The sequence below is a fragment of the Cnephaeus nilssonii genome, assembly GCF_951640355.1.
Source record: "Cnephaeus nilssonii genome assembly, chromosome: 6".
NCBI classification, from domain to species: domain Eukaryota; kingdom Metazoa; phylum Chordata; class Mammalia; order Chiroptera; family Vespertilionidae; genus Cnephaeus; species Cnephaeus nilssonii.
Window position 1 is genome coordinate 81203527 of NC_137077.1, and position 12395 is coordinate 81215921.

General features: G+C 37.3%; 1 protein-coding gene across 2 annotated transcripts in view; it reads right to left on the reverse strand.

Annotated features, from left to right (window-relative positions):
- Positions 1-4004: 4004 nt before the first annotated feature.
- The window catches only part of KITLG (KIT ligand), a 90086-nt gene continuing 81695 nt past the window's right edge, over positions 4005-12395 (reverse strand). Inside the window, exon 9 of one of the 2 annotated variants that reach the window (XM_079775194.1) lies at positions 4005-8519. The gene's annotated coding sequence lies outside the window, so the exon portion shown is untranslated. The remainder of the gene's footprint in view (positions 8520-12395) is intronic. The other variant, XM_079775193.1, reaches the window with a different exon arrangement.

Genomic DNA, 12395 nt, shown 5'->3' on the forward strand with positions numbered 1-12395 from the left:
GCAAATAAGCATATGAAAAGATGCTCAATATCATTTGTCATTAGGAAAACTGCAAATTAAAGCAATAATGATATACTATTACCAGCCTATTAGAATGGCCAAAATCCAAAAAACTGACAATAACAATTGCTGCAAGGATGTGGAGCATCAAGACCTCTTACTCAGAGCTGCTGGGAATGCAAAATGGAACATCCACTTTCGAAGACAGATTAGCAGTTTCTTATAAATCTTGGCACAGTCTTACCATAGAGTCTAGGAATAGTGCTCCTAGGTATTTACCCAACTGATTTGAAAACTTATGGTCACAGAAAAATAAGTGTTTTATAGCAGTTTTATTCATAATCACCCCAAACTGGAAGCAATCAATATGTCCTTAATAGGTGCATGGATAAACAAACTGACACATCCATACAATGGAATTATTAGTTATTGATAAAAAGAAATGAGCTATCAAGCCATGAGAGACATAGATGAACCTTAAATACATATTGCTAAGTGAAAGAAGCTAGCCTAAACAGGCTATATACTGTAGGATTTAAATTATATGAAATTCTAGAAAAGATAACAACTGTAAAGATAATTACAAAATCTGTGTTTTCCAGAGGTTTAGGGGAGGTGGGGGAGAGAGGCATGTTGAATACACAAAGCACAATGGATTTTATTTTAGGACAATGAAACCATTCTGTATGTAACTACAATGGTGAATATACAACACTATGCATTTGGCAAGACCAATACATCGAGAAGCCTAAAACATGTGTCCTCACATATAGATTTTTTGTTGTTGTTCTATAAACAGCAAGTTTGTTAAATTCTATTGTTTCCTTAACATTAAGAGAAAAAATAAGGTTTGTTTATGATTATAAACTCTGCATTACTAAATATTTTTTGTTTTGGCCAGGTATACATGACACTTTCACTTACAATTTTGCACACTAGGTTACTGATGATTTTAAAAATTTTCCACAAAATTCTCGCTTATTTCAAACCTTGTTTCTCCTCCATCACCCACAGACTTCTGGTGCCAGATCCATAGGCGCTGCATCGTGATACAGCCTCTGGCTAAGCACCTTTGGGTCATGGTGTGCTAGTGAGCTGACACAGTGGGCAATGGGGGTGTTGCTGGAAGCTATTCCCACACCAGAACACCTACTAATACCTTAATGATAAACGGAAGTAGCTGTGAGTTTTTTAAAAAACATATGACTATGTGACCATATTGCCAGACTCCCTCCTAGGGCCTATCAAGGACCTCTCTAAGTGAGGGGCCCAGAGTTTTGGCTTCTTTAGCTTCACAGAAAATCAGCCTCTGGGGGCTAGGAGTCTTTAGAAGTTATCTTTTATTTTTTCAGTTTCCAAGGTGAAATAGCAATCAAGATGATCAGCTAGGAGTGAGAATGGAGAATGAGGTGGGCAGTTTGTGAGAAAAAATAATGTATGAGAATGAACAAGTGAATAGACTAGGGAGATATAATTGTTTTCAGCACTTAGAGAAACATATAAATACTGTATTTACAGATAAAATATTTTTAGGTATTTGTCATAAAATAGAGAGTAAAGGGTATAGATAGGAGACAGGTAAAACAAGATCATTCAGGAGTTGAGTGAGGTGGAAGATAGGTAGGTATGGTTACATGGGGGTTCATCACACTGCCCTGTCTATTTTGGTATATACAGGTGACCTTTGAATAATGCTGGTGTTAGGCGCACTGACCCCCCACCACTCAATCAAAAATCTGCATGTAACTTTAACTCCCAATAAACAGTTGTCCCTTGGAATCCTCAGGGGATTGGTTCCAGCAAAATCTGTGGATGCTCAAGCAAAATCTGTGGATGCTTGAGTCCCTTATATGAAATGGCATAGAACAATGCATATAGTCTGCCCTTAGCATCCACCGATCCCAACTGTGGAATCCATGTTTGGTTGAACCCATAGATGTGTAACCTGGGAATATGGGCTGACTGTATATTTATGGGAAAAAAATACATATATATGTGAACTTGTGTCCTTCAAGGGTCAACTGTATTTCAAAATGTCCATAATAAAAAGCTGCAATAGGTAATATCTATTCACAGCCTAAGTGCCCATCAGCAGATGAGTGGGTTAAAAACTATGGTACATCTACACAATGGAATACTACACTGTGGTAAAAAAGAAGGAATTCTTACCATTTGCAACAGCATGGATGGAACTGGAGAGCATTATACTAAGCGAAATAAGCCAGTCAGAGAAAGATAAATATCACATGATCTCACTCATTTGTGGAATATAGTGAACAACATAAACTGATGAACAAAAACAGATCCAGAGATAGAGAGAAGCATCGATCAGACTGTCAAACCTCAGAGGGAAGGTAGGGGATGGGAGGGCTAAGGGGGAAGAGATCAACCAAAGGACTTGTATGCTTGCATATAAGCCTAACCAATGGACACAGACACCAGGGGGGTGAGGGCATGAGTGGGGGGCATGGAGGGCCTATGGAGGGATAAGGACACATATGTAACACCTTAATCAATAAAGAAAATAAATAAATAAATAAAAAATATTCAAATCAAATTTTATTTCAGTTCTATACTTAATATTTGTATGAAATTTGGGGATGCAGTGGTATAAGTATCCTTGGTTCTAGCTCTCATGTTATTTATTACTTAAAGGGAAAAACAAATTAGCAATCCTCCAAACATATTATGGAGATGGATTGAGGAGGGCTTTGGAAGCCATATGGATGAGTTTGCGTTTTATCCTGAAAGGAATGAGAAACCAATGAAGTGTTTTAACCAGAGACAAATATCATTAGATGTTTCCATTCACTCTCTGTACAATCATTCTAATGTGAGGAACTGATTGAGGAAGGTCTGAATCATGGCGTGTGATCAGTTAGGAGGCTATTGTAGTTGGCTAGGCTTAATTGGTGGGAGTTAATATAAAGGGTGAGCTGAGGAGGGGCATCAGCAAAAAAATTGTAAAAAATGGTGTGTGAATTCAGTGTGATGTCAAAGAGTCAAATACCAACCCGAGATAAAGCAGGATGATCATTTATTGTCTAAATCACATAAGCCATAATGGTGTTTGATCTTGCCATTCCTCTTAGAAACATATACCGGCTTCCCATTGCCCCTAAGAAACATTTCTTCCCTCCTTGTTATGGCATTCAAGGCTCTGGTCTCATCTCTCTATAAGTTTCATTATGCTCTACTAGAGGCCCAGTGCACGAAATTCGTGCATGGGTAGGGTCTGTAGGCCTGGCCAGCAATCAGGTTCCACACCTCCTGGCCTCCCCGCCTACTCCATCCCTCGCTCCCTCAGCGCCCCACCACTACCGCTGGTCACCCGCCATGTTCCGTGCCACCCCCTGGTGGTCAGCACACGTCATAGCTAGCAATCGAACTCCCAGTGTCCTGGTCGAACTCCTGAGGGGACAATTTGCATATTAGCCTTTTATTATATAGGATAGGCTCAGGACACATTGGTTTGATTTCAGGAAATAAGCTGAGAAATTTTAGAAGTTCCTGCTCTCAAGAATACTGGGCATAATTTTCCTTCTCTATGAAAATTTGTTTCATCCTTGTGTTAGCCTATACACCAACTTCTACATGATCTTCCCTCTTCTGTGACCATTTCTCTTTCCTGCATACCCTAAGCATATTAATTGAACCTCACATTTACACTTAGGTAGTTACTTCAATGTGGCTTTATATCTACAGTGGTTTTCATATCTTCTCTCGAACTAAGTTAGAAACTTCTTGAGATCAAACAGTGTGTTAATTCAACTTTATCTTCCCTGATTAACTTACCTATTTTAGTGACCAATAAATAATTATTGAATTAAAATGATTTCTTATTCTCTTCTGTCCATATTACACTAAAATCTAAATTACTGACAGTTTCCATAGAAAATTTTGATTTTAGCTTAAATACTGAACCATGCTGTGAATATATGTGGTAACCTTAAAATAGCAAATGACAGGGCAAATTTATGAGAGTGCATAAAATTCTTTATTTAGAACAATAAAGTATATGTATATATAATGTAATTTCAAATTCAAACCTGTATAAAAAAGGTCAGGACATATACCTATTTTAAAAAGTACACATACAGTATATACACATACACATCACATTTTACAACCTTTTTTATTTAATTAAACTTCAGTCATAATAAAACTATTTAGAATAGTGTTGACATACATTTACATTACAATATGCAAACTCCAATCTGACTGAACTAGCAATATATCTTTGCATCCATCTACATGTCTGAATACTTTTCACGTCTACTGATTTAAAAAATTGTGGCAAGTGGGACACTATAATCACACATTAACCCTTAGAACACAGGAGAATAAGATATTTTGATTGGAAAATGTTATTTAGTGAGTCTTACAGCTCAGAAATCAGGTAACTGAAAATACTATGGTTTTTAGTTTAAACAGTTATCTTAATTTTATTTAAACAAAATCATAAGGATATAGTTGGAGACGGCAGTTGTCAGTTTATAATGCTTAGCGAACATTTTAGGATCATGAATACCATTTTAATATGGATTATTTCTAAAACAACAGCTTGTTAGGAAATGAAAGTACTATTACTTTATCTTTACAAACAAGGGCATTTCCAGGCTTGTTCATGGAAAGCAGCAACACCTCACATTGTGTGAGCTGATACTATATATGAACTAGTTAGAATTTCAATCTGAATGTTTATATTTTAATGCCAATTTAAAAATAATATTGTTTCAAAGACAAGCTAGCTTATTTTAAAATTATTTTCCCACTTTCCAATTTAAAATGAAATTTATGAATTTCCTCTTTCCAAATGGATTCTAAATTACCTTTTGGCATTCAAAAAACTATGAGCATCTTACATTTTCTGCTGTTAGCTTTTAAGAAAATGAGAATATTTAAATGCCTAATTTGGTACATTTCCAAATGTTACACACATCTTATAGTATCTCTTCCTGACTAAAATGCAGTAATGCTGTTCATTCTTCAGAACTGATCCAAAAACATTTGTTTAAGCAAAGCAAATGCCATCTCTTGTGTAAATGGTTATCCAATTCACTGTACATGAAACTGAATTTCACTTTTACTAATGGACCCTATTTACATTACAAACAAGAACAGCAATGACTTTTTATGGTCAAATTGCTTATTCACGGAGATCAGAGTTGGATATTTTTCATGGGACAGTTTCAGCTCTATTTTACCTTCATTGTCAGTCATATATCTATAAGCTTCTTACTTAATGTGAGCCCTCCGAGTTTGTCATATAGATAATTACAAAACTGAGACCCAATGAGGGAGGTGATTGACCTGTTTCAATTAATAGCAGAATTTCTTACAGTTTTTCCCAACATTTATCCTGTTATGCCAAGCTACCTTTTGGAAAAATAATTTTTAGTTAAAGAAGCATAGATATGGGATGGCTAAAAGCCTATATTGGAATTATATGTTGAAACCAAAACCTAGCTTCAGAAAAACATTAAGAAATATCCATGAATTCTGAATAATTTTTTTTTGTTAATTTAACTTTAATTGAACTAGAGTTTCAAAATATGCCACAAAATTTCTCCAAAGTATCTTAATGCTCAATGAAAGGTGTTTGTTACTAAAAACAAACACTTCATTATGGACACATACTTTTTCATACATTTTCGTTTTTCACATGCTTAATCCTTTCTAAAGAGGATAGGCTGCTTATTCTATTATTGTATTTTAAAACAACAAATTTGTCTCTGACTCTTTAAAAAGTGGCAGTGTGGTGAGCACCTTAGATAATAATACAAAATCCAGGAATACTTTGATATCACTGGGCAGGAACAGTTTATCACAGAGCCAGTTTCTTTCTTTTTTTTTTAAAAAAAATATATTTTTATTGATTTCAGAGAGGAAAGGAGAGGGAGACAGAGATAGAAACATCAATGATGAGAGAGAATCATTGATCGGCTGCCTCCTGCACACCCCACACTGGGGATTGAGCCTGCAACCCGGGGATGTGCCCTGACCCAGAATGAACCATGACCTCTTGGTTCATAGGTCAACACTCAACCACCGGGCCACGCTGGCTGGGCAAGCCAATTCTTTATAAACTTGGGTTCTACCAAAATGGTGCAAAGCTTTAGGTATAATTTAGAATCAGCAGACTTCGGAGATCATTTTAAAAGGCAATTTTGAAACCACTGATTTATGAAGAAGGATATTCAAACACATACCAGATAAGACAAAGCAAAAATATAGATAATATATATTTTTTTCTTACCTTAAAGCAGATATGACACAGTTAATGCCCAAGCAGCTAGCATCTAAAAATAATGTTCAGCATTTTTCTATTGTTCATAAATTTTATGAAACTTCAGTGTTTTAAAAATTGGTAATCCATGTACCTCTCAATGAACCAATACATTTAATTAGGCAGAATATAGCTCCCCTCGCAACTATGCCAGATTTCATAAGTTGCTGAATTTGTTTTTTTAACTCTATTGATTAGGACCCTGTCCTTGAATGTTAAAATCCAGCTACTGGCTGAGAACAAAAGTACACTTATTGTACTCTCAAGCTCATTAAACAGCAGTGTCACGTGCCTAAGAAAATCGAAACCATTGGTGAAACAAGTCGAACTATTACTTATCAGTTTTCTCCATCTACTTATGACCTATTCACACAACTCATATCCACCTATGTCTATTTTCCTCAAAACAATCATTGTCACATGCCTGAGACAGGTCCTTTCAGCAATTAAATTGATCTCTGGTTCTATTACTAATTGATTATACCACGGGATATCTGAGGGCCTAAATAAGGTAATGCAGCTTCCCAAAGCACTGGCTTGTATTTTAGAAAAAATGACTAGTGTTTGAGGAACCACAGAACTTTAAAGACGGAAGGGATTGTATAAATCATTTGGGCTCTTTGGTACAAAAAAAAGATCAAAGGCCACGTATTGAAGTTGTATTTGGATTAGCTTTGAACATAAGCTAAAATCCAACTACACTAGAAATTCTTAGACTTTAAAAATCAAAGGAAAGTAGCAGTTTTTCATGCCCTTTTGTATCACTACATTGAAGGTGGCCATCTGATGGTGGGAGTACATGGCATTAATGTTGTTATAAGAAGTAAGTTATAATGGCAAGCTTTGGATTCCTTTATGTGCATGTTCATGATATAGTAAGAGAACCTCCTTCAAAATAAGTCATCAGAAATCATTCTTTCACTTTAGTCAGATGTTTCTTTGACCATAAAAAAAAATTGGCAAGGGAAATTCACATGATGTCTCACAAGTCTAGTTTAAAAGCGCAATGTCCATCTTGGGAATTCCTGCCAAATTCACTTTTAATATGACAAATGCTGTCATACATTTTAAATAGCAAACTGACATGCATAACTACATAAAGCTCTCTTTTTATTTAATTCATAAACCTTAATGGATATAGAGTGCCTGATTTTAAATAAATGGATCCTTTAAAACAGATAATGGTGATTATACTATAAATAAGTAGAGTTTCCTGATTCCTTGCATTCTTATAAAAGCCAAGTAACCTAGTTTCAACACCCATATCAGCATGTGGGTATTGTGGTTTTCTAACCTTAGATACTAAATATCATAATTTATTTTTACTCTCTCCCATGGCGGAAATCGAAAACAGGACCTTCATATATTCAGCAATTTCTCCTAACTCTGTAATAGTTTTAGAATATAAACATTTTGTAATATATTTTGCAAGCATGATTTATACACCCAACAGTGGTCAAGGGAAAAGGCCGCCCTCACCAGGGGTGACAAATGTCCTCCTTGGCGACTGCCCTGCTGTTCAGTGTTCATAGCTTCTTCGCGCGATGACTCTTTGGGGGAGTCTCCCCTCTGCAAAGGCATCACTGTTCCAATTCGGTACCAGTCAACCATGCCCCTTTGTCTCGTGCGATGTGGGTGAGCATGGTTTATACCAGGAAGAGACCGAGATCAGACCCATATCATTAGCGGCTAAGAAGCTGACATGATACCTACTCCAATCACTTTTTCCTCCACTGCTTTGAATATGTGCAGTGGCTGATGCTATCGAGTTTTTGTCTTTAAAATTCTTCTAGATCCCTTTGAGAAAAATTATTACCGCAACTATCCAGCTTGAACGCTACTTGAAGGGACCAAGATAACTACAAACTGCAGGTTGTAACTAAAAATAAAGCGAGGTGGCTTTTCAGCAATTAGACATTTCTGGAGGCATGCAAAATGGGCGTGCAGTCTGGGACACGTGCTTTCTCTCCCAACATCAGTTGCAGGTTCTAAAATGACACTACAAGTCCCCCAGGTCCTTAAAATAGAGTCCTGCTCCATGCAAGTTCTTCTTTATAGATGATTAATTCAGTGCCAGTTTCACAGTAAAACACTTTGTTCCAATTTCTGAATCATCCATATAGAGTCATGGGTAGCAAGAACAGGAAAAGACGCGGTCTGTCACTCCAGACAGAATATGAATTTGTTTAAAGCGGCTTCATTTATGAAGCAAACATGAACTGTTACCCACCTAGAGAGAAAAGACAAAAAGAGAGATTATGGTAAATCTGCTTTCTGCCTCCTTTTCATTCTCAATACATGAACTCATGTGACTAGGGAATTAGTTTCAGTTTACAATGTATGTTTCACTTACACAGCCTAAAATGACTTGACAAATGTTTTCCTAGATGCAGTGATCAGTCACTCTCTATGCTCTCCCTGGTGATATTGAACATTATCTGAAATGATTTTATTGTTTATTGCTTGTCTGCTCCTATTGAATATACAGAGCTTTGTCTATCTTTGTTACTTACTGCCGTATTTCAATACCTAGTACAGTGCCTCACGTAAAATAATACTCAATAACTATTTCTTGTACGTAAGAAAGGATGAATGGATATCCTGTGGCTTTCATACCCAAAGCATCCCATAGTTTATCTCTATTATTTGTGGTAAGAGGGTTCTTATCCTATGTAGCCTTGACTTTCTCAGACAAGGCTATGGCAAGGTAGCAGACAGGTGGTGAGGGGAGAGGGCATGAAGGACAAAGGCAATGTTTAGAGAGAGGTGAAGTGGACTGAGATGGAGTAGCATGAAAGAGATAGCTGGGACAGGTGGAGAAGCTGGTCAGAGGCGCAGGCAGTCACAGCCTCCTGGTCACTGTGCAGTGCCAGTATCTGGACTGCCCGCCAGGTTCTAGCAATGGCTTCTCCCAACGGAGGAAACAGCAGCAGCAAGATCTCACTCAATCCTGTCAAACAGAAAACAGAAAGACAGAAACCCTGGCACCGCATCCTGACAAAACCGCTGGGAGGTTCATTTGCCTGGGCACAGCTTACTGTACTTGTCCAAGCATGAAAGCCAGGCTTTGTTTTAGTTCTTCTGCGCTGGTGTTAGACCACTGAGCTTTGGACACAGCTTTCAGATTTTGCAACTTTCGAGTGAAATATTTGTACTTCTTTGTTTATTTATTTTTATTATAGACAGTATCGTCAACCACAACCCTAAATAAATGTGCATTTGTGCATTTCTTTTCTTCTCTAGTCACTACTTTCCCCCTTATCTCTGTACTTATTTATCAATCCCAGAATCAGATCACTGGTTTTAAGCTATGTATGAAATTCAATAGTAGGAATGATAAGAAGTGCAGTATTTTTCCCAGTCTTCCTAAATGCAGTATACTAAAAACCATATTATATGACAATTTATCCAACAGAGAAATTTAGGAACTAGAGAACCTGTGTTTAGGAATGCAGAATTAAATCCTGAAGGAAAATTAAGAGGCATTAAAAGAAAACTTCAGAAATCTAAAATACACAGCAGATATTTTAAAAACAAAGTTTAGTTAGAAAAGCAAGAGGGAAGAGCAAAGATATCTATATCTACATCTATATCTACATCTACATCTATATCTATATCTATAATCTATATATCTGAATATATATATGTATATAGATATATATAAAAGCTATGAATAATTTAAAATTATAAACTTAAATATATAAAAGCAAGATTACAAATCTATTTCTTATTTCGTCCCTGGATTACTTAGCAAAGAAAAGAAACTTGAAAGCTGGCAACTGTTTTCCCAGAGAATAAAAATACAATTTTTATAATAATACTCTGGCTTTTTACAACAACCTCATGAAATAAGCAGGGTGAGTATTATTATCCCCTTGTTATCTGTGAAAAACTAGGGCTTAAGAGACAACTGACTCATTCAGGAACTTACAGCTAGTTAAATTTTCAGAGTCAAGGCTTGAACCCAAGTCTAATCCCTTCTAATCCTCGGCATTACAATGTGTCTATAGACAGAGAGCTCAAAAACAAAAACTCCAAAGCTCCAGAAATTCTGAGGAAATACCTGGTGAAGAGTCCTATTCTTGCCATTTGGTAACCAAACATTCCCAGGTCCTGTTTGCTCAATGGCCCTGCTTGCTTAACTCATGTCCATTTGCATTCCAATTCTAGGATCTGGCTTAGATCTATAGGAAACTTCCAGATTGGGTTTCTTTTAGGAAATCTCTCTACCTGCCTCATTATAATAAGAACTATTTTCTGCTCTTACCGTGCTGGGGGAAGTCAATAAGCACTGCTAACCCAGTGTCTACAAACTCGTGCTATTTACTGTCAACCACCCTGGGCCTTCTGGGTGACTATGCAGCCCTTCTACCAAGGTCTCAATTAAAATTCTTTGTAGATGACTCCCAAATGCAGCCCTGACTGTTCTCTGAATTCCAGTCTCACGTATTTGGCCACAAGTCAGCTCCTTCTATTTTCTTTTCACGGCACCACTATCTGGTTTGTCCCAAAGGCTCCATATCACCCTGAAGTCCTCCCTGTAACGTCGAGCCTTAGTAACTAGGAATTGTTGATTCCTTTACTGGAATGTCTCCAAAATGGCCCAGGCTTTCCTGTTTCCATGGCCCCAACCCTAGTTCAGGTCATCATTCTCTCACATCTGTTTAGAAGATGGGCCTCCTAAGTGGACCCCCGGACTCCAGTTCACCACTCGTGGTTATCTGGCCTCACTACATCTGATTCCTTTCCTAAAACTCTGCTTTGATTGTATCACTCACATCTCTTCTGAGCCCTCCAACAGCTCCTGATGTTACTCAATAGAGTGTAAGGCCCATGCTTGGAGTTTTTCAAACTGGTCCCCACACTTTCTCCTGTCCTTTAACGCTTTATTTTTTATTTATTTATTTATTTTTTATTTTTAATAAATATATTTTATTGATTTTTTACAGAGAGGAAGAGAGAGGGATAGAGAGTTAGAAACATCGATGAGAGAGAAACATCGATCAGCTGCCTCTTGCACACCCCCTACTAGGGATGTGCCTGCAACCAAGGTACATGCCCTTGACCGGAATCGAACCTGGGACCCTTGAGTCCGCAGGCCGACGCTCTATCTACTGAGCCAAACCGGTTTCAGCCCTTTAACGCTTTATGTGTGACCTCCACTGGAGCCCAATTGGACAAACTGACCCTGGAACACAGCCTATACTTTTGGTCTCTTGGAATTAGTTTGTACCATTTGGAGCATCCAGATTACCCCTCACCTAGTGCTAAGAAAATTTTACCAATCATTTAACATCTAACTCAGTACCAATGCTACCTCCATTACCTGCACAATGAAGCTTTTCTCTGATTGCTGGTGATTTTTCTCTCCCTTCAAATAAAGCAACTGTCTATGGGTTTGCATGGTACAATTCTAAGGGATTCCACCCAGACCAATATCTAGAGCTATGATGCAGGCACAGCCTATATAACCATTTGCAATGGCCTTACCTCGGGTCTCTTATTGCATTTTCCTTGTAAGCTCCTTTAGTTACTTTTTAAACTTTTTTCTAATAGGTTATTATGCATATGTCCTATTTCCTTTTGTAGGCTATAAGCAATTTGAGGATACAACTAGGTTATATTAAGCTTTGCATTGAAGAATGCAAAGAGTGAAGAACAAAGAGCAAAATCTTCCTATAATGTATTCCATTTCTCTCTCTTAAACTGTGCTGTACATAAACCAATAAATGAAAAATTATACAGGAGTGTTACATATGGATACTTGGCATCAGCTAATTGACCAAGTGGATTTTTAATTTTTCTTTAATTTTTCATGTCTGATGTCAAATAAACACAGTTTTAGTATATTTTCTCTTAGAGGCACTTCCTGTTTCTAGTTCATTATTTTATATTCCTTTTCTTGTATTTAAAATCTCAAACTCTTGCCCTAGATCAGTGGTCGGCAAACCGCGGCTTGCGAGCCACATGCGGCTCTTTGGCCCCTTGAGTGTGGCTCTTCCACAAAATACCACGTGTGGGTGTGCACATACAGTGCAATTGAAACTTCATGGCCCATGCGCAGAAGGTGGTTTTCGGCTCTCAAAAGAAATTTCAATCATTGTAC